We start from the raw sequence: 21,123 nt of genomic DNA on the forward strand, positions 1-21,123 counted from the left end.
TAAAAAACATGAAACTTAGCCAGACGCTGTGGTATGTGCCTGTAGTCCCAGCTACTCAGGAAGCTGAGGCAGGAGAATCGTTTGAACCTGGGAGGCAGAGGTTGCCGTGAGCCAAGATTGCGCCACTGCACTCCAGCCCAGGCGACAGAGCATAGAAGCCAGAATGCAATAGAACATTTCAAAAAACCTTGTTTTGAAAAAATTAAGTTTCATAATGTCTCGTGTTCACTTTCTCTGATTTTCCCTAGTGATTAACATCTTACCTAACTATAGTATAATATCAAAACCAGGAAATCCATATTGGTACAATGTATGTGTGTGCATGTGTGTATGAAGTTTTATGCCGTTTTTATCACAGATGTAGACTGATGCACGTTCAGCCACAATCAAGATACAGAACTGTGCCATCACAACAAAGTTCTCCCTCATGTTGTCCCTTTAAAGTCACACCCACTGCTCTCCCATGACCCCATCCATCACTAACCCCTGGCAACCATTACTCTGGTCTCCAGTTCTACAATTTTGTAATATTGAGCATTTTACATAAATGGAATTATACAATATGTGACCTATTGAGAATGGATTTTTTTTCCTTCAATATAGTGCCCTTGAGATCCATCCAAGTTGTATGTATCAATAATTTGTTTCTTTGTATTATTGAGTAGTATTCCACAGTATGGATACACCACAGTTTGTTTAACCATTCTTCTATTGTAGGATATTTTGGTTGTTTCTAGGTTTGAGTTATTACATATAAAGCTGCCATGAAGAATCATATACAGGTTTTTGTGTGAACATGTTTCTATTTCTCTGAAATAAATGTCCAATAATATAATTGCTAGATCATATGAAAAGTGTATCCTAGTGCTATAGTGTGAATTTTGTGTCACCCCCAAAAATTTATATGTTGAAACCTAATCCCCAATGTGATGGCGTTAGGAGATTGGGCCCTAGGGAGTTAATTAGATCTTATGGGCAAGGCCTTTATAAATGGGATTAGTGCCCTGAAGAAAGAGGTCCTAGAGAGTTGCCTTTCGTCCTCCACCATGTGAGGATACAGCGAAAAGGTGCCATCTGTGAACCAGGAAACCAGCCCTCATCAGATACTAAACCTGCCAGTGCCTTAATCTCAGACTGCCTATCCCCCAGAACTGTAAGAAATAGATGTTTCTGGTTCAAGCCACCCAGTTTATGGTATTTTGTCATAGCAGCTCAAATGGAGTAAGACACTCCTAAGAAACTGCCCAACTACTTCCCAAAGTGGTTGTACCATTTTACATTCTCACCAGCAACATAGACCTAATTTCTTAGCATCTGGGTCAACATTTGACATAGATCCTATTTTAAAGTTTATTTTTGCTGCTCTGATAGGAGGGTGGTGATATATAATGAGAGTCTTAATTCACATTTCCTTAGTGGGCAGTGGTGTTGAGCATCTTTTCATATGCTTATTTTCCATCTTTGGTAAAATGTCTTTTCATGTCTTTTGTCCAATATCTAATTAGACTGTTTATTTGTTATTGATGAGCTTTAATAGTTCTTTAAATAAATTCTGGATATGAGTCCTTTATTGACTATCAGATATCAGAATTATTTGGAAATACTTTCTCCTAATCTGTACCTTGTTTTTGCATCATCTTAGGATATTTTACCAGCAAATGTTTTTAATATTTATAAAGTCCAATTTATCAATTTTCAGTTTATACAACATGTTTTGGTGCCAAGTCTAACCTAGTAGGAGCTCCTGAAAATGTTGTCCTGTTTTTTCCTGAAAGCTTTATAGTTTTACATTTTACATTTAAGTCTGTGATCCATTTTGAGTTTTGTTTTGCTTTTTTTTTATTTGTAATGTGTTAGGTATAAAGTACCTTTTTTTGTAAGCCCACACTTCCCTAGTTACTCAAGCACTGTTTGTTGAAAAGCCCATTCTTTATCCATTTTGGATCTTCATCAAAAATCATTTGGTCATATTTTTCTGGGTCTCTTTTCGGATTCTTTGTCTGTTCCACCGATCTGTGTGTCTAATCCTCTGCCAATACCAAACTGTCTTGATCACTGTTGCTAAGTAGAAAGCCTTAGCCTTGAGTAGACTGGTTCTTCTCCCTTATTCTCCTTTTTTTAGAATTGCTTAGGCTAGTTTAGTTCTTTTGACTTTTCATATAAATTTTAGAATAACCTTATCTACAGAAAAGGTTGCTGGTATTTTAATGCAAATTTTGTTAAAACTTTATATGAATATAGGGAGAATTGTTGTCTTCCAATCTATGAATGTGATGGGTGTCTCTATTTATTTCAATTGCCTTTGATTTCTTTCATCAGCATTGCGTAGTTTAGGCATGTAAACCCCTCAACTACATGTTTTGCTAGATTTGCACCTAAATATTTGTTTTCTTTTTTTCTGTGTGATTGCAAATGGTATTGCATTTTTAATTTGGGTTTCCATATGTTTGTAGCTAGTATATAGAAATACAACTAATTTTATGTTGATCTTATGACTTTGCTGAGCTTATATTAATTCTAGGAGTTTTTTGGTAGATTCCTTGGGATTTTCCACACACCTTTATGTAATCTGCAGATAGCAATAGTTTTAATTCTTTTCCGTCCTGGGTGTCTTTTATTTCTCTTTCTTGTCTTATTGCACTCGCTAGAATTTACAGTACTATGTTAAACAGCCTTGCCTTATTCACGATCTTAGGGAGAAAGCATCACATTTTTCATCACTAAGTACGATGTTGTAGATGTTTTTATCAAGTTGAGGAAGTTTCCTTCAGCTCCAAATTTTTTAGAGTTTTCATCATGAATGAGTATTGAATTTTGTGTTTGTTGTTTTTGTAGCAATTGAAATAATGATGTGATTTTTCTTCTTTAGGCCTGTTAATATGATGGATCACATTGATTGATTTTAGAATATTAAACCAGCCTTGTATTCCTGGGATAAACCCCACTTGATCATGTTATATAATTATTTTTTATATTAAAGAATTCTATTTGTTAATATTTTTCTTACAGATTTTTATGACTATATTCATGAGGGACATTGGACTATAATTTTCATTTTTATATTGTCCTTTCCTAGTTTTAGCATCAGGGTAATACTGACCTCATAAAATGAATTAGGAGATGATCTTTCCTTCCTCTACTATTTTCTGGATTACACTGTATAAAATTGGTGTTAATTGTTCTATAAACATTTGGTATAATTCTCCAGCAAAACCCCCGAACCTGTAAATTTCTTCCTATGGCTTTTAAAAATTATAAATTAATTTTCCTTAATAGTTTTAAGGCTATTCAAATGATCTATTTCATTTTAGATAAATTGTGGAAGTTTGTGCTTTTCAAGCAATTGGTCCATTTCATCTAAGTTGTCAATTTACGTATCTAGAGTTATTCATAGTATTTTCTTATTAACTTTTTGATGCCTGCAGGGTCTTTAGTGATATCCCCTGATTCCTGATGCTGGCAATTTATATGTTCTTTTCTTCTTTGTCAGTCTTGCTACAGGTTAGTCAACTTCATTGACCTTTTCAAGGACTAGCTTTTGTTTTGTGGATTTTCTCTATTGTTTCTTTGTTTTCATTTTCACTGCTTTCTGTTCAATCTTTTTATTTCCTTCTGCTTGCATTGGGTTTATTTTGCTCTTCTTTTTCTAGTGTCTTGAGGCCAGAGCTTAGCTTATTGATTTGAAGAATTTCCTCTTTAAACCATGGGTTACTTAGAAATGTGTTGTTTAATTTGCAGGTATCTGAGATTCTCCTGCTATGTTTCTGTTACCGATGTCTTGTTTGATTCCACTGTGGTCCAAGAACACATTCTGTATAATTTCAATTATTTTACATTTGTCAAGGCTTGCTTTACAGCCCAAGATATAATGTATCCTGGTATATGGTCTTTGGGCACATGAAAAGAATGTGTGTTCTGCAGGTTTTGGGTAGAGTGCTCTAGAAATGTCACTTAGACCCTGTTGGTTGATGATGTTGTTGAGTTCTTCCTCATCATTGCTGATTTTCTACTTGGTTTTATATCATTTGTAGAGAAACGGTAGCAAAATGTCCAATGATAATTATGAATTTGTCTATTTTTCCTCTCAGTTCTGTTGGCTTTTACTGCACATATTTTGGGTGCCACCTCCTTGTGGGGGGCAGCCCAAGCTCCCTGTGTGTTCTCCATTCACACTGCATGGAGGAGGGTCAGCAGCTTGTTATCTCCAGGCAAGAACAAAAGTCCCGACCAGAGTCTGCACTTGGCCTTCCTGACACTACCCGGGGGAGCTGGGGTTGGGAGGCTGAGGTCCCTAGTCTGGCTGTCTTGTTCTCTATATCTTTCAGAGTCTTCTTATGTTTGTTTTATACAATACCTTAGTTGTACTTAGTGAGAAGAATAAGGAAAAATATATCTACTCTATCTTTCCAGAAGCAAAAGTCTCAAAGCATTGAACTTTAAAAATCACTAATTGATCCAGTTTAGCTGTGCTACTATGAATGGTGACCAGGGTTGGCTGGTGCCTACCTTTCAGAGGTGACACACTAGAGAGGAGTGCACAGGACACCAACTGCAGTGTGGTGGGGTGCATCTCAAGAGTAGGTCAGAAGCTGGGCCCTGCATACGAGAGGTGTTCACTGGGCTCACGGGGTAGAGGAGCCAGATCTGTGAGGCCTGGAGGGTCCCACGAGGTGCTTGGACTTCAGCCTGAGAGCAGAGGAGGTCATATATGGGTCATAGCTGAAGTACGGGTCAGAAACAGATGTTAGTAATGTCACTGCATTCAATGCATTGCCCACTGGGTTGGCCCCAGTTGCATCCCCAGACTGCTCAAGGCAGGAGGGAGCCACAGGAATTGAATGTGTAGAATGTGTGGTGCTGGCTTAATGCTTCCGTGCTAGCAATTTTTTTTTCTTTTTTTTCTTTTTTTTTAGAAAGGGTATCACTCACTCTGTTGCCCAGACTGGAGTACAGTGGCACGATCTTGACTCACTGCAACCTTCGCCTCCTGGGTTCAAGTGATTCTCGTGCCTCAGCCTCCCCAGTAACTCGGACTACAGGCATGCACCATCGTGCTCAGCTAATTTTTGTATTTTTTGGTAGAGGCAGGGTTTCAACATGTTGGCCAGGCTGGTCTCAAACTCCTGACCTCAAGAATATTTGCCAAAAGTCACACTCTCACAGTCACCGATTGCCTAAAAGCTACTATGTTAAAAATCAATTTGCAAAATGACAATTTCACAAATTCCCAAATCACTAAAAACTTCTTTATAGTAATTATTTACAAAATGTGTAAGAATATGTGTTTCATAGAAAGTTTCGAAATCTGTTAATGATTTTTTCCCAACATTTTGGCCTTTGGTTATATTTAGTTGAGATGTTGCACTTTTAGTTTCTCTACCACTGTTTTCTATCAGATTTATAGGCATGTGGTTCATGTTTCAAAAGCTGACTACTCCTCAGTAGTTACTATAAAGGTTTTGGCAATTCATGAGGCTTTTCATATTCTAACCTTTGGTTTTCAGAAAAGATGGTTTTGCCCTTCAAGTGCAATTTTACACCAATTTTCATCATCTTTTTTTTTTCCAAAGTGGTTTGGCAGTCAGACAAATAAAAGTTTTTTCTGCATGTTAATTTTCACATATCCATGACAACTTCCCCAATGACAAAATCCAAAAGTGGGAACTATAGTCCAATTTAGACACAAGTCTAAAATTGGAATTGACAATAAATGTGGTTGAGGGAAAACCCATCTATTGACACCAAAAAAATATTGTGTGTTTGAGAAGTGTCCCGCTCCCGAAATATAGAAACCCACATGAAATTGACATTTACCAGGGATGGAATGAGAAATCCACAGCAAAACAGCTGATGAAAACGTACCTGATACTTGGACACTAAACTGCTAAATAAAAGTGAAATAGAAAACCAAAGCTGAGGGGAAGGGAATCGGGAATCCTCAGTGTTTTAAACACCAGAGCACACAAATTGTTATGATTGTAAAAGTATTTAACCAAAGCAACTTTTGGGTGAATTCCAGAGATCACTTCTCACGGAAATTAATCTTTTAGAAAATTAATTTTCGGCAAATTGTTTTTCAATTAATTGACTTTTGGGAAATAGTGATTGGTAATTTGGCAAAATTACCAAATCACCTGCACCCAGTCACCTGCAGGGCTTGATGCTGCCTCCAGGGCAGATGGGGAGCATCTGAAAGCCGGAAAGGAACTTGAGTGTGTGGGGTGGGGGATGCTGTCCTCCAGGTGTGGGAGGAAAGACGGAAGGAGCAGCACAAAGACAGAAGAAACTGACCCATTTCTTCAACCTTTCTATTTTTCCTGGGTTTTTCCCTCTGTAACCAAGAATCAGGTACCTGGAGCCCCAAACCTGCCAGCCTCCCTCCTGATATAGCCAATGAAATGGACAGACCCTCCTCGCCGTCAGGGGGAAATAGACACTCAGTTACCCCTGCACTGACTCAAGCAGAATTCTTTCTCATTCATATTCTAATTCTTATGACTATTTTCTTCTTTTTTCCACACATTGATCTAAACCTTTGTCCCTAATAAAGACCTCCAAACTCTACTCACACAAAAGTGACTGGGCATAACTGACGGTTACTGGGCGTTGACGTTACCTGGCTGAGCAGGTAACTGCAAATGGAATCTTAGTCATCCCCAGTCTGCCAAGCCATACCTGGCTGCCCTGAGAAGTTCTTCACATGACCTCTCTTCTTCCACACATGCTCAGGTCCTCTCCTCTCCCTTTTGAGCTCTACCTCCTTTCTGCTCACTCCTCCTCCCTCCCACTGGTTCCCCTTCAATCCTCCTGTTGTTCTCTTGTACAACGCCTGTTACTCTGTCCTGCCCTCTATTTCCATGTGTTGATGGAGAAAACTCACTTTCCAGAGACTTGCAAGCTTAAAAAGATGCAAAAGAAACTATGCCACTCCCTTGAGACAGAAAAGCCTGCTGCATTTCTGTAAACTGCAATTTAAAGCAATCCTCTATGCTTTACATGTGCTAAAGTCCCCCATCTTGACAAAACCTCTCTCTTGACCACATTTTCCCCTCTCATCCCACCTTCCTTTCACAACCAATCTTCCTGAACCAGCTACTGATACTCACTGCCTCTTCTTTGTCCCAACCAGTGGACACTTCTGATCTTTTTCGTACTTAAACTTCCTGTAATGTTTGACCCAGTAGACACTTCTTCCAGAAACCCTTTTTTGGTCCACCTGCTCTGGCCAGGATTTCTCGTCTTCTTTGTACTGTCCTTCTCTCCTGTTACCATCTTAGAGGTCAGGGATCCCAGCTTTGGCCTTGGGACTCACCTCTTCTATACAGGCCCTAGGTGGTCCCACTCAGTGATAGACTCAGTCATGGGTTTAACCACACATTGCCTTGGAGTCTTGGGTCCTTGTCCTGGGCTTGCGCCACTCAGGACACACTCGAATGTCTCCTGGATGTCCAGAATACAGCATCTGCAAAACTGAACTTGTCCTCCTTCCCCCAAATGTGTGTCCACTGCTTGAACCAGGAGACTGGATTATCATCTTAAATCCTCCCTTTCCCACCACCACCAAATCCAAGCTGGGGAGCCCCTCTTCTTTACTGCCCCTGAAAACCACACTGTCCTCCCACACCCCATGGATCCTACTTGAGCCCAGGCACTCATCGCTTCTTCGCTGGGGTATGACCATTCCCCTGGCCTTCCTATCTTCCCATCTGTGCCCAACGTGGATGCCAAGGGGATCTGTCCTAAATGCAAAGTTAGCCATGCCTGCTAACTCCCGCCCCTGGCTTGCCTGAAATCTTTCAGGAAGCTGAGAGCTTTTAAGACAACATTTTGAGAACACAGGACCTTTTGCAATTTTATGTCTTCTGTTTTCTGGAGTCCCCAAATTCAGTTCAGGCTTCATGGCTTCTGGGAAACTTGGCTTGACCTCATCTTTTCTATGCGTTCTGTGCCTAGCTAGTAAAATTCTCAGCTGACATTACATTGATCACGAACTTTGTTGCCTGTGAGTTCCCAGAGGGCAGGCCAAGTCTGACTTGGCTTTGCTGCAAAGTCTAGCACGTGATGGACATTCAATAAAGTTTTGATAGAGAGAAAAGCAAAATCTCAGACTTCTCAGCTTATGATGACCCAGTGAAGAGCTTAAATGTGTGTGTGGTGTGGAGAGAGATAGGCAGCCCCACAGTGAGCCCCAGAAGCCCAAGGAAGCCATAGTGTGGCCAAGCAACTTTTCAGGCAAAGGCGGTCAGCAGGAGGGTGCAGCCTTCCTCCTGATAGGGGAAGTTGTAATTTTTATTATTCTACCTCCCTGGGACTCTGTTCAAGGAGGCTGCTGCCAGGGAAAGGGAAGGTGGGCCTGTGGGGAGGGTCTGTTTTGCCATGAACATTCTCAGGAGGATGGTTGAACAGCATAAAAATGCCACAGATATGTTGATTGAGCATACAAAATGGATGGCTCTGCCTCAGGACAGAGGGCATATTTTGTATGCCAAGACCTTTCCTTCTGCCTCATCATGCTTGACTGAGTGACACTCTGGTCCCCACCTGGCTCACCTTCTCAGCACTGATGAGCCAGGTATGGTGGTGTGGCAGTTGAGAAGGATGAATGGTTTAGAGCCTTCTTGAGTCAGGCCACCAGTCCTTGTGGGGCTTTGCCACTGTGTCGCTCCTCAAATTCCACTGACCTGTGACCAGACACAGTCCAGGCAGGCCAGATTCTTTCCTACCCACTGGGCATTCCAGGTATAGATGATGTCACTGAGAGGGCAGCCAAGCAGGAGGTAGCACCTGGTGCCCAAGTCTAGCCCAACAGGCCAACTTCTGTTGACAAGGGAAGTTGGTGTCTAATTCACTGTGACTGAACGGAACTCTTGCCAAGTCCCTTTTCAGAAAGGGGGAAGCCACTTCAGAATAAAAATACAGCTGGCTCTACAAAATATGGTGTGCCTGGCATCAATGGCACAGGAGACAAGCTCGCAAAAGCTCTATGAACAATAACTTTCCACAGTATAGAAACCAAAGGGAAAGACAGCAGAGCACTTAGCTGGCTTGTACCCGTGCTGGTATAACTGGTCTATGGAAAACTATTCAACAACCGTGTTAGGAATCAAATTGAAATGAATATCAATGAAGAACCATCTTTTGCCCTGATACATTAACGAAAATTAACATTTCCATTGCAATTCCCAATGCTGGGAAGGATATGGTAAAACTGCTGTCTTCTCAGATTGCTCTTGACAGTATGCATTTGTACAGTCTCCCATGGAGAGCAATTTATCATGATGTGTTAAGAATTGCAAGAGGATTCTTAACCCTCTCTACAAAAAAAAAAAAACCGAAATATGAAGGAAAGTATCACTTGAGTGTTAATTGTCATTTTGATAGGTGTATGCAGTGCTAAAATTACAGTTCATTATAAATGTTTTAATGTTGTGTTATGCATGTAAATGATGACTATTGTTCATGTAGCAACATGGAGATACGCTTTTGACAAGAGCGGGGCACAACATTGTGTGCATATAACCATGACAACCTTCACAAGAAAGAGAAGCCCAGTCAAACCCACCAAAATGATAAGTGTGGCTGTATTTGGGTGTGGGGGTGAGTGGGTGTTACTTTTTCTTTTTCAAATTTAGTGTAATATGATATTACAATAAAAACCTCTTTTTGAGGCTTGAGGATGCCAAGCAGAGATGTAAGGCACAAGTGAGAATACTCCCCAGGTAGCAGGGAGGAGCCAGCTGGGACTGGACTTTGCTTTATTTTGGACAGGGCAAGGGTGGAAGCTGGGCATGGAAGCAAAGAGCCCTTACTCCCCAGTATGGAAGAGACAAGTTAATCTTTTTTTTTTTTTTTGAAATAGAGTTTCACTCTTGTCACCCAAGCTTGAGTGCAGTGGTGCGATCTTGGTTCACTGCAACCTCTGCCTCCCGGGTTCAAGTGGTTCTCCTGCCTCAGCCTCCTGAGTAGCTGGGATTACAGGCATGCGCCACCATACTCAGCTAATTTTTGTGTTTTTAGTAGAGACAGGGTTTCACCATGTTGGTCAGGTGGTCTTGAATTCCTGACCTCAGGTGATCTGCCCACCTCGGCCTCCGAAAGTGCTGGAATTACAGGCATAAGCCACTGTGCCCAGCCAGAAGAGACAAGCTAATCTTAATTGGGAGAAATTTGGAAACCTCATAGAGGGCTCTTTGGGAAGCCTTCGGGCTCTAAAATGAGCAATCTCTAAAGAGTCCGTCAGGGCCCATGAGGACTCCAGGGGGACTTGAGAAGAAGTAAGATCAACTCTGGAGGCTCCAAGGTGCTGAGGAGGAAGGAGGCCAAGGAATAAGATGGAGGCTAGGAGAGTGGCTTAAAGGCTCCCATGGACAGTGCTTGGGCTTGGGGGAACTGGAAAACGGATTCTGGTCTTCCAGCGGGAGAGAGGTAGAGTGTGGCTCTGGGGTGTTCATGATTTTGTCCTCAGAGAGCAAGCTTGAGTTGAAAGAGTCACTGGGACAGGCATATTGAGTATACACGTGGCACAGAGCTACATATCAGGATTTCATTTAGTAAGAGCTAGCTGAAAAACAGATGGATGAACAAGTGGATGCATGAGGCTTTATGCCAAGCGTTGGGATGCAATAACATGGTCTCAATGGGCTCCAACACTGTCCAATCATAATTCTCTGTTCATCATGAGTCACTGCAACTAGCTCTTAGAAATACTGAGATCCGTTTTCTTAAAAAAATCGTGCTGAGAACATTTGTCAATCAACCAGAAGGCTTGTACGAAGATACCGTGAGCTTCTTACAGTTAAGCCTTATAGGATAAAAAAAGAGAAGCCCAAGACAGAGTTCTGTTCTACAAAGGGCACGCATCTATTCCCCTGTCCCCACACAAGCTTCTTCTCCTTGAGTTCTGTCTAATATTCTGTTAGGGCCAATGTTACAAAATCAGGGGCATCATATGTGAAATGAGCACAATGAATAATTGGTGAGGACAACAGAGAAGAGTCGATTTGCGATGCGAGAAATGAACTTGACTGTAAATCAGGTGAAGGCAAATATCTTCTAGAGTTAAAAGCAGACAAGAAAATATGCAAAATTAAGGGGAAACCACTTCATCTTCATGACGTGTGCACCACACTCTCATTTGCACTGGGAGTGACGTGAACTCACCAGTTTATTTGCAAATGGACAAAGAGGAACCTGAAACACTTTCATTACCTTAAAAGAGAAATTTGCCGGCTAAAAGGAATGCTCCCCTGAAAGCTCATAATCTTAGTCAGCCTCTTCTATGTTCCCAGGCCACTGCTTTGCTGAGTCATTCTACTATGCGGCCCCTCAGACACAAAGCCCGGCGGCCACCTGCCCACAGAGTCACAGAAGGCCAGCCAACTGCAAGCTCGGAACTTCAGGATCTTGCTTTTTGGGTTATTTTCACTACTGTAACTTTTTTGTCCTTAGATAAAAGGATAATAATTGTGTAAAATTATGTCCTTAGGTTAAAAAGATCATGCCAGATGTTAAACTATGGATAAAATTAGTATGATCTTGGAATCTGAACAGAAAAGAAGCTGCTTTTAGCTGTTTTCAACTGTTTTTAGCTTTTCTGTCTAAACAGCTGTTTATTCTGTTTCACAAACTCTCTTAGCGGAATATTTAGGCAAAAAAGAAGAAAAATAAGTTGCAGAATAATAGGTCTAATATAATCCCAGTTCTAGTCACACATAAAAAAGTCTGAATGGTTTACAAAACCATTGAGAATGGTGATATAAGGGCTGTGACTATAGAGGAATCTCATTTTCTAAATTTTGTTTTTCTCCAATGTGTGAGAACTGGGATTACACTATACCTATTATTGTGCAAAATGAATCATTAGTTTTTATGTATTACTCTTGCAATTAAAACTAACAAACATTGGATTTGAGAGATGACCAGGCACTAGGATACACTTTGCATGGGAAGTTTTCCTAGTGGAGAAGTATCTTCTTAGTTAAAGTGTTTATACTCTCTTCTATAATCATTTAGTCTCATTTCCTTCTTGTTTTGGTTTTTCCTACAGATGAAGAAAGTGGTCAGCATCTTCTCCAGATCAGAAAAATTGCATTTGTTTTCCCTTTTTATTGTGAAGTTTCAAACATATACAAAGTTAGCAGAAATTATTAAATGATTGCCTCTTGGCCTTTTGGCTAAGCTCAAGGGTAAAAAATTATTAAATGAGCAATTAAAAACACTTTTGAAACAAAATAAAAAATAAAAAATCTAAGTAAAGGAATATAAGATATTGAATAAATAATGAGCTAAAAATTATAAACCTAAAAAAATACAGTAACTGAAATACTCAACAGATAGCCTCAAAAGTGGTTTGGAGCAACAAAGAATGAATCCTCAAACTTAAAGACAGATAATTAGAATTACTCAGTGTAAACAATATAGAGAAAACAGGCTAGAAAAAAAATGGTTTGAGAGATCTATGGATGATAACAAAAAATCTAGCTTTTGTATCATCAGGGTCCTAGAAGTAAGGAGAAAAACTGTTCAACTGAAAAAAATAATCAAATAAATAATGGCTAAAATTTCCCCAAATTTGACAAAAGATATTAAACCCACGGATTCAAAAAGAATAAAGTAGAATAAATCCCAAATAGGATAAATTCAAAGAAATCCATACCAAGACAAATCATATTCAAATTTCTGAAAACTAAAGATGGAAAAAGGTCTTAAGAGAGGTTAAGGAGAAACACTACATTACTTGTAAAACTTAAGCCAGAAAGAAGTGGCACAGCATTTTATAAGTAGTGATAAAAAAAAAATTGTCAATTCTGAATGCTCTATCTAGTAAGACTGTTCTTGGTATATCAGTTTAATTCTGATGCTTGCTCTGTGTCTTCAAGCTATTTTTTTTTTTTTTTTTGTCTTTTAGCGTGCCTTGTAATTGTTTTTTAATAGCCAAATATGAGATACTGGATAAAAGGAACTGCAGAAAGTAGGTCTTTAGTAATGTGGTAGTGAGGTGTTGATGGCAGCAGTGCTGCCATCATGCCAGCTGCAGCAGGGAGTCACAGCTGGGGCTCCACACTCCTAGGAGCCTGGAAGCCAGGACAAGCTGGAGACCCGCCCTTCTGAGTTGGTGCAGCAGCTCCCCAGGTGCCGATGCAGCCGCCCAAACCACGGCTGTTGACCCAGGCCTCCCACTTTATGGAACAGGCAGCATCCCTGCCCTCCTGGGTGCAGCCGCAGCTGCAGACTCAGGCCTCCTGCTCCATGGAGCAGGCAGGAATCCTGCCTTCCTGAGTAAGGCTGCAGCCGCTCAAGCTGTGGCTGCCGATCAGAGCCTCCCTGTGCTCCTGCAGGTGCCAGGAGCAGGGAGGATCCCTGCCCGTTCTGGTGCAGGTGCAACCACCAGATCCACAGGTGCAGACCTGGGCCTCTGCTACACCAAGCCGGCAGGAGCCAAGGACAAGCAGGAACTCCACCCCTTCTGAGTTGGCAGGGCGGGAGCTCTGGGTGCAGCTGCAACCACCTTCCCTGGTGCAAGACCCAGGTGTCTCTGCAACCTACACCCTTAGGGGCCAAGGAAGGCCCCCCGACCCCAGTACCCGCAAGCCCACGGGTGTCTTCTCCAGCTGCCTGGCCTCTCACTGCTCCCGGCACAGGCTCCCATATCACAGCAGGGTTGGAGCCAAGCTCGGGTGCTATCACAGTTTGGCACAGTCTGCACACACTCGAATCAGTGCTGGCAAGCCAGTGCCCTGCTGCCCCAGCCCCCTCCAGAATTCGGGTACCAATGAGAGTAGCAGGGGAAGCAGAGGGGAGCTCTGAGGACTGCTCGGTGCTGGCCTGCAGGTGCCTCTTGGTGCCAACAGCCAGGGGGCCAGGGACAGCAGAAGGCAGACAGGCTCCTGGATGGAAGTGGATGGGTTGTCAGTAAGATCCCACTTTCAGGCAAGGGAGGGCCTGAAGGCTGGGGTCAGGCTGCCAGACCGGCAGAATGGAGTGGGGACTTGTGGTGCCTTTTTGGGACCGCCCATGGCCCTCCATGAACCAATCAGCAGGCACTTCCTCCCTCTGAGGTCCAAAAAAGCCCCAGACTCAGTCAGAGCAGGGCAGAGAACATAAGATGGAGGACAGATGGCCCACTGCAGAGAGGAACTACCCTCTCTTCTGAGAGCTTCAGAGACCTGCAGAGACATAGGGACTACCAGCTTCAGAGAGAAGCAACTTTCTCCAGGGCCTCCTTTCTGGTGAGAGCAGCAGATGTCAGGATGATGACCAGTAGCAGAGAGGTGCTACCCTCTCCAGGGCCTCCTCTCTGCTTGAGAGCTGAGCATTCAATGGGAAGATCTGTTTACAGAGAAGATGATCTGCCGACAGAGAGGAGCTACCCACTGAGGGTTTCCTCTGAGCTGTTCTAACACAAAGCTCTTCTTTGTCTTGTTTACCCTTCACTTGTTTGCACACCTCATTCTTCTAGATGCAAGACAAGAACTAAGGCAAAGATGCCACCAGCCACAGAGGTTTCTGGCCAGAAAATCAATACCCCAAAGATCCTGTAACAGTGTGGGAAGGAGCAAAGTGTTCTATAGTTTTATATCTCAGTCTTTTAGTGAGCCTGTGTCTCTAAACTGTGAACTTCAAACAGTGCTTCTCAATCCCCCAACATTCCCCTTAGGTGGGACAAGATGTCTAGAATGAACTGAAGTTGAGTATTTCTCTTCCCCTATGTAGAAGGCTAAGGCATGCTGGAGTGTGCTATTTCCTTTCTTCCAGGTTGGTTAGGCTCTGATAAAATCCCAATAGTTTAGGCTCTGGTAAAGTAATTTATCTTGAGGCCAGGCCTTTTTGACTAGAAGAGGATGCTCTGACTTACTTCAACTAGTTGCTCCTCCCTCTCCTCACCAGAAGTACAAGATTTTTATTTTATTTTTTTCTGATATTTACTGTGAGAACCTAGTTGAACTCCTGAAACCAGAACTCCCAAAAACTTGGGGCCCTCCTTTGAATGGGTCCCACTGGAGTGTTTAACTCTCATACTTGTTTACTCTGAATGCCCAGCAATTCATCAATTACAGTTCAGGTTTTTCTACCCCATACTGGTTCCCACAAAGGTTTCTGCTCATGGGTTTCTGCTCCAGTAAGTTGTGATTCTACGTATTTTCTTGTCAATCTTTCCAATTTAAGGGGCAGTGAACCTCACTTCTCTGATGGGTCTAAGAAGAATTATTAATTAATCAGTTTGTTCAGGCTTTTATTTGTCGTTAGGATGTAGTGACAACTTCCAAGCTCCTTACATACTGGATTGCAAACTAGAAGTCAAACTATTCTTTAGAAATGAAGGAGAAATAAAGTCATTTTCAGATGACAGGAAACTAGAAGAATATGTCACCAGAAGACTTGCCCTTAAGGAATACCAAAACAAGTACTCAAAACAGAAAGGAAATAATAACAAAAGACTTCAGGACCTCAGGAAGAAAGAAAGAAAAGTGGATATGACCATAAAATATAATGAATTGTTTAAACAAAAGTAGTAACAATGTAGCATGATGTTAACATATATGTAAGTAAAATGAATGACAACAATAATATAAAGATCAGAAGGGGAGAAATGGAAGTATACTGTTGTAAGCTTCTTATGCTATATGCGAACTGGTATAATATCATTTGAAGGTAGGCTATAATAAGTTAAAGATGTGTTCTGTTAACCCTAAGAACTATGAAAATAACACAATAACAAAGAGTTATAGCAAATAAGACAACAAAAGAGATAAAGTTGTATCATAAAAATAATCTGAAAAAAGAGCAAAAACATATGGGATAAATTGAAGAAAAAACAGTAAGATGACAGGAATTAAACCTAACCACATCAATAATTACATTAAATGTAAATGGCCTAAACAACACCAGTAAAAGCAATTTGTCAAATCAGATTTTTTAAAATGTTAATCCAACTATGTGCTTTTTATTAACAAAAAAAAATGCACTTTAAAAGTAAAGACATAACTATGATAAAGAAAAGGATGGGGAAAAGATACAATGTAAACACTAACAAAGAATCTAGATTGGCTATATTAATATAAAAGTGGATTTCAAGCAAAGAATATTATCGAGCATAAAGAAGAACATTTAAAAATGTTAAAGGGATCAATTTGTCAAGACCATAATAATCCTAAAGGTTTATGCACCTAATAACAGAACTCCAAAGTACATAAAACAGAAATTGATAAAACTATAAGGAGAAATTAACAAATACAGATACATATTAGATATTTTAATACCTCTCTCTCAATAATTGATAGAATGAGTAAACAAAAAGATCACCAAGGATATAGATGACTTGAACAACACTACTAATAAAATGTACCTACCTGACATTTATAGAACATGTCATGCAGAAATAGGAGAATACACATTGTTTACAAGAGCACGTGAAACATTTTTCAAGATATATTCTATATTCTGAGCCATAAACAATGCATAATAAATTTAAAAGGATTCAAGTTAAACAAAGTATGTTTTCTGAACAATCTGGAATTAAAATAGAAATCATTAGCAGAAATCTATCTGGAAAATTCCCAAAGGTTTGGAAACAAAGTAACATATTTGTCAATAATCAGGGGTAAAATAAGAAATCAAAAAAAATTAGAAAATATCTTGAAAAATAATCAAATGAGAACACAATATAGCAACACTAGTGGAATGCCATTTCAGCAATATGTAGAAGGAAATATATAGCACTGGATTTCTACTTTAGAAAAAAGAAAAGATCTGAAGCCAATGACCTCATCTTCCACTTCAAAAATTAGAAAAGAAGAACAAATTGAGCCAAAGCAAGCATTAAAAGGAAAATAATAAAGATCAGAATGAAAAATCAATAAAATAGAAGACAGAAAACAATAGAAAAAAATCAATAAAACCAAAAGCTAGTTCTTCGAATAGATCAATAAAATTTAAAAATCTCTAGGTACATTGATCTAAAAAACTACTTAAGACACAAATTAATCAATATTAGGAATTATAGAGGTGAGATCACTCAGATTCTACAGATATTAAAAGGATAATAAGGAAGTATTATGAGCTTTATGCCTATAAATTTTTAAACTTAGATAAAATGGATAAATTCCTAGCGAGGCACAACCTACCAGAGCCCACTCAAAAAGAAATAAAGAACCTGGACAATCCTCTATTTATGGAATAAATTGAATGTTTAGTTTAAAATGCATGCATGAAGAAAATTACAGGTTGACATGGCTTCACTAGTGAACTCTACCAAACATTAAGAGAAGAAAGAATAACAAGCCTTACAAACGTTTTCTGAAAATTAAAGAGACGAGAATAATTCCAAATTATTTTATGAATGTATTATTTCTCTGATTCTAAAGTGAAACAAAGAAAACTACAGATGAATAACTAACTCTCATGAACATAAATGCAACATTTCTAAAGAAAGTTAGCAAATCCAATCCAACAATATGTAAAAAGGATAAAACATGGTGAACAAGAAGGGTTTATCCCAGGAATGCGTTGATTGGTTTTGATATTCAAAACCCAATCAATGTAAATCACTATTAACTACAAATAAAAGCAATATGATCATCTAAATAGATGTAGAAAAAAAGTTTGAAAAAACTCCACACCCATTCCTGATTAACAACAATTAGAAAACTAGGAATAGGAGAGCATTTCTTCAACCAATTGAACAATTGAAGGGTAGCTATGAAAAACCTACAGCTAATATCATATTTCATGATAAAAGATGGAGTTTTCTTACACTAAATTCAAGAACCAGGGAAAAGTGTCTATGCTCACCACTCTATTTAACAGTGCTGGAAATACCAGCCAGCAAAACAGACCAAGAAAAATAAATAAATGGCATAGACTGGAAAGATTCATAGTTGGCACAATTATGTATATACAAAATCCTCAGGAAGTTACACTTTAAATACTAGAATTCAAAAGTAAGTTTAGCAACTGTATTAGTTAGTTTTTATGCTGCTGATAAAGACATACCTGAGACTGGACAATTTACAAAAGAAAGAGGTTTATTGGACTTATAGTTCCACATGGTTGGGGAGGCCTCAAAATCATGGCAGAAGGCAAGGAGGAGCAAGTCCCATCTTACATGGATGGCAACAGGCAAAGAGAAAGCTTGTGCAGAGAAACTCCCATTTTTAAAACCATCAGATCTTGTGATACCCATTCACTGTCAGGAGAACAGCATGGGAAAGACCCACCCCCATGATTCAATCATCTCCCACAAGGTCCCTGCCACACCATGTGGGAATTATGGGAGCTACAAGATGAGATTTGTGTGGGGATGCAGAGCCAAACCACATCAGGAACAGGTCAGAACACAGAAAAAAATGTAAAATATCACTGTATTTCTGTGTACTAGTAGTGAACTGTCAGATGTTAAAATTCAATTTCTTATAATGGCATCAAAAATATGAAATACTGGCCAGGTGTGACAGCTCACACCTGTAATCCCAATGCTTTGGAAGGCTGAGGTGGATGGATCACTTTGAGGCCAGGAGTTCAAGACCATCCTGGGCAACATGGCAAAACCTCGTCTCTAATAAAAATACAAAAAATTAGCTGGGCACAATGGCCTACGCCTATAATCTCAGCTACTTGAGAGGCTGAGACACAAGAATCACTTGAACCCAGGAGGCAGAGTTGGCAGTGAGCCAAGATCACACCACCACACTCCAGCCTGGGGAACAAACTGAGACTCTGTCTCAAAAACAAAAACAAAAACAAAAATAAAACTTATGGGTAAATCTGACAAAATACGTGTAAGATCTATACACTAAAAACTATAAAACATTGCTGATATAAATTAAAGAAGACCAAAATAATCGGAGAGATATACTTTGTTTAAAGGTCAGAAGACTCGGTATTGCTAAAATGAGAACTCTTCCAAATGCAGTGCTAATCAAATTTCTAGCAGGCTCTTTGTAGAAATTGAAAAGCAGATTTGAAATTCATATGGAGTGCAAAAAAACCCAAAAGAGCCAATATAACTTTGAAAAAGAGAAAAGTTGAAGTTCTTAAACTATCTGCTTTCAAGATTTATTATAAAGCTACAGGTGATCAAAATATTCTAGTACTAGCAGCAAGATAGAAGAAAAGATCAATGAACCAAATAGAAAGTCCAGAAATAGACACACACACTCAAAAATATGGACAACTGATTTTGGACAATAGTGCAAAAGTAATTCAATGAAGAAAGGATAGCCTTTTCAACAAACAGTACTGGAAAAGTTAGATTCCTGTATGCAGAAACAGACAAAAACAATGAAATTGAATGCAAATGTGCATCATATAAAAAGAAGTGATTCAAATGGATTGCAGATCTCAATGTATATAAACCTTTAGAAGAAAACATAAAAGAAAATCTTAATGACCTTGGGTTAGGCAGAGTTTTTGTATTTGGTATGACACCAAATACACAATCCATAAAAAATAAATTGATAAATTAGACTTTATCAAAATTTTCATTCTTTGAGAGATAACTATGAAGAAATTGAAAAAGTAAGCCACAGATTGGGAGAAGATGTTTGCCAAGAATACATCTTATAATGCACTTATACCCAGAATATATGAAGAATTCTTAGAACTCAATAATAAGAAAATAGCCCCATTAAAAATAAAATAGAGAAAGGATTTCAACAGACATTTCCCCAAAGAAGATATAGGGATGGCAGTAAGCACACGAAAAGATGTCAGCATCATTAGGGAAGTTCAAATTAAAACAACCATGTGATACCACTACATATATTTTAGAATTGCTAAAATTAAGAAGACTGACCATATGGGGTGAGGATATGGAGGAAATGAAATTCTCATACAATGCTATTGGTAATGCAAAATCAAACAACCACTTTGAAAAACAGATTAGAGTTTTGTAAAAAGTTAAACATGCACCTACCACATGTCCCAGCCTCTCAATTCTACCAGAAAAGAAAGCAGATATCCATACAGAGACTTGCACACAAATGTTCATGGTACCTTTATTGGTAAATAGCCCCAAACTGGAAACAACTAAAAAGTTCATCAACAGATGAATGGATAAACAAATTGTTATATATCCATACAATGGACTATTACTCAATAAAAAAGAGAAAAAAGAAAATAATAATAATAGATAATCATAACATGGATGAATCTCAAAAGTAATTATATTGAGTAAAATAAACCAGTCAAAAAAGACTATATACCATTTATTCCATTTTAATAAAACTATAGAAAATGAAAATCTTTGGTGATATAAAACAAACTAGTAGTGAGGAAGAGAGGCCTGGGAGGGAAATTACAAAGGTACGTGAAGCAACTTTTGGGAGTGATAGAAATATTTACTATATTGATTGTTATGATGGTTTCATGGACATATACATATGCAAAAACATGTTCTACACTTCAGATATGTGGAATTTTTGTAGGTTACTTACACAGCAATAAGCCTGCTCAAAAAAGTAAGTCAAGCAATGGAGGGTACCAAGATTTTACTTGCATATGACTGTTCTCTATCTAGCCTGCAAACAGGTGCACACAAAAGCTACATCTTTAACTGGAGCTTGCCAGGCAACACCTCTGCAACATTATGCAAATCACTGTGAGAAAGAGACAATAATTATGTTAAAAACCACCAAAATATGTTTGTTTCCACACACTTTTTTTTTTAATTCCCAGATCTGGGGTGTCTACAGTATGTGCCTGCCAGTTAACCTAACTTGGGGCTTTTCACTTTGGTTTAAAGAATCTGAAATTGAGCTCTGCCCAAGTTAAGTGCATGTGGTGATTCATGTGCATGGAAAGTACCTTGGGCTGACCACAAACTAGAGTTCCCTACAACTACATCAATGTCAAAACTAACCGCTGTCTCCTAGGTTGTTTGTTTAAAAAAAAATCCCATGGTCTTCAATTTGATCATTTAAAAATAATCTACAAGGTATACTTCTTTTCTGTTCTTGTTGTTTCCTAACTTTTAAGATTTCTATTTTTTCACCCTGTAGATCTCATTCTCACTAGAGAATAATTTCTACATTATGCTCAGGCTCTTCTGAGCTGTGAAGGGGCCCAGATTTAGGGGCTGTTCTTAACACCCTAAATGTGCCAGGACAAGTCGTTAAGGTGGTCCTG

The 21,123-nt window shown here is 39.3% G+C and overlaps 1 protein-coding gene across 2 annotated transcripts in view; it reads left to right on the forward strand.

The window, feature by feature from the left end:
* The window catches only part of LOC105540031, a 293,057-nt gene that overhangs the window by 269,883 nt on the left and 2,051 nt on the right, over positions 1–21,123 (forward strand). The gene's annotated exons all lie outside the window — the stretch shown is intronic.

The sequence above is a fragment of the Mandrillus leucophaeus genome, unplaced genomic scaffold, assembly GCF_000951045.1.
Source record: "Mandrillus leucophaeus isolate KB7577 unplaced genomic scaffold, Mleu.le_1.0 Scaffold214, whole genome shotgun sequence".
Taxonomy (NCBI): domain Eukaryota; kingdom Metazoa; phylum Chordata; class Mammalia; order Primates; family Cercopithecidae; genus Mandrillus; species Mandrillus leucophaeus.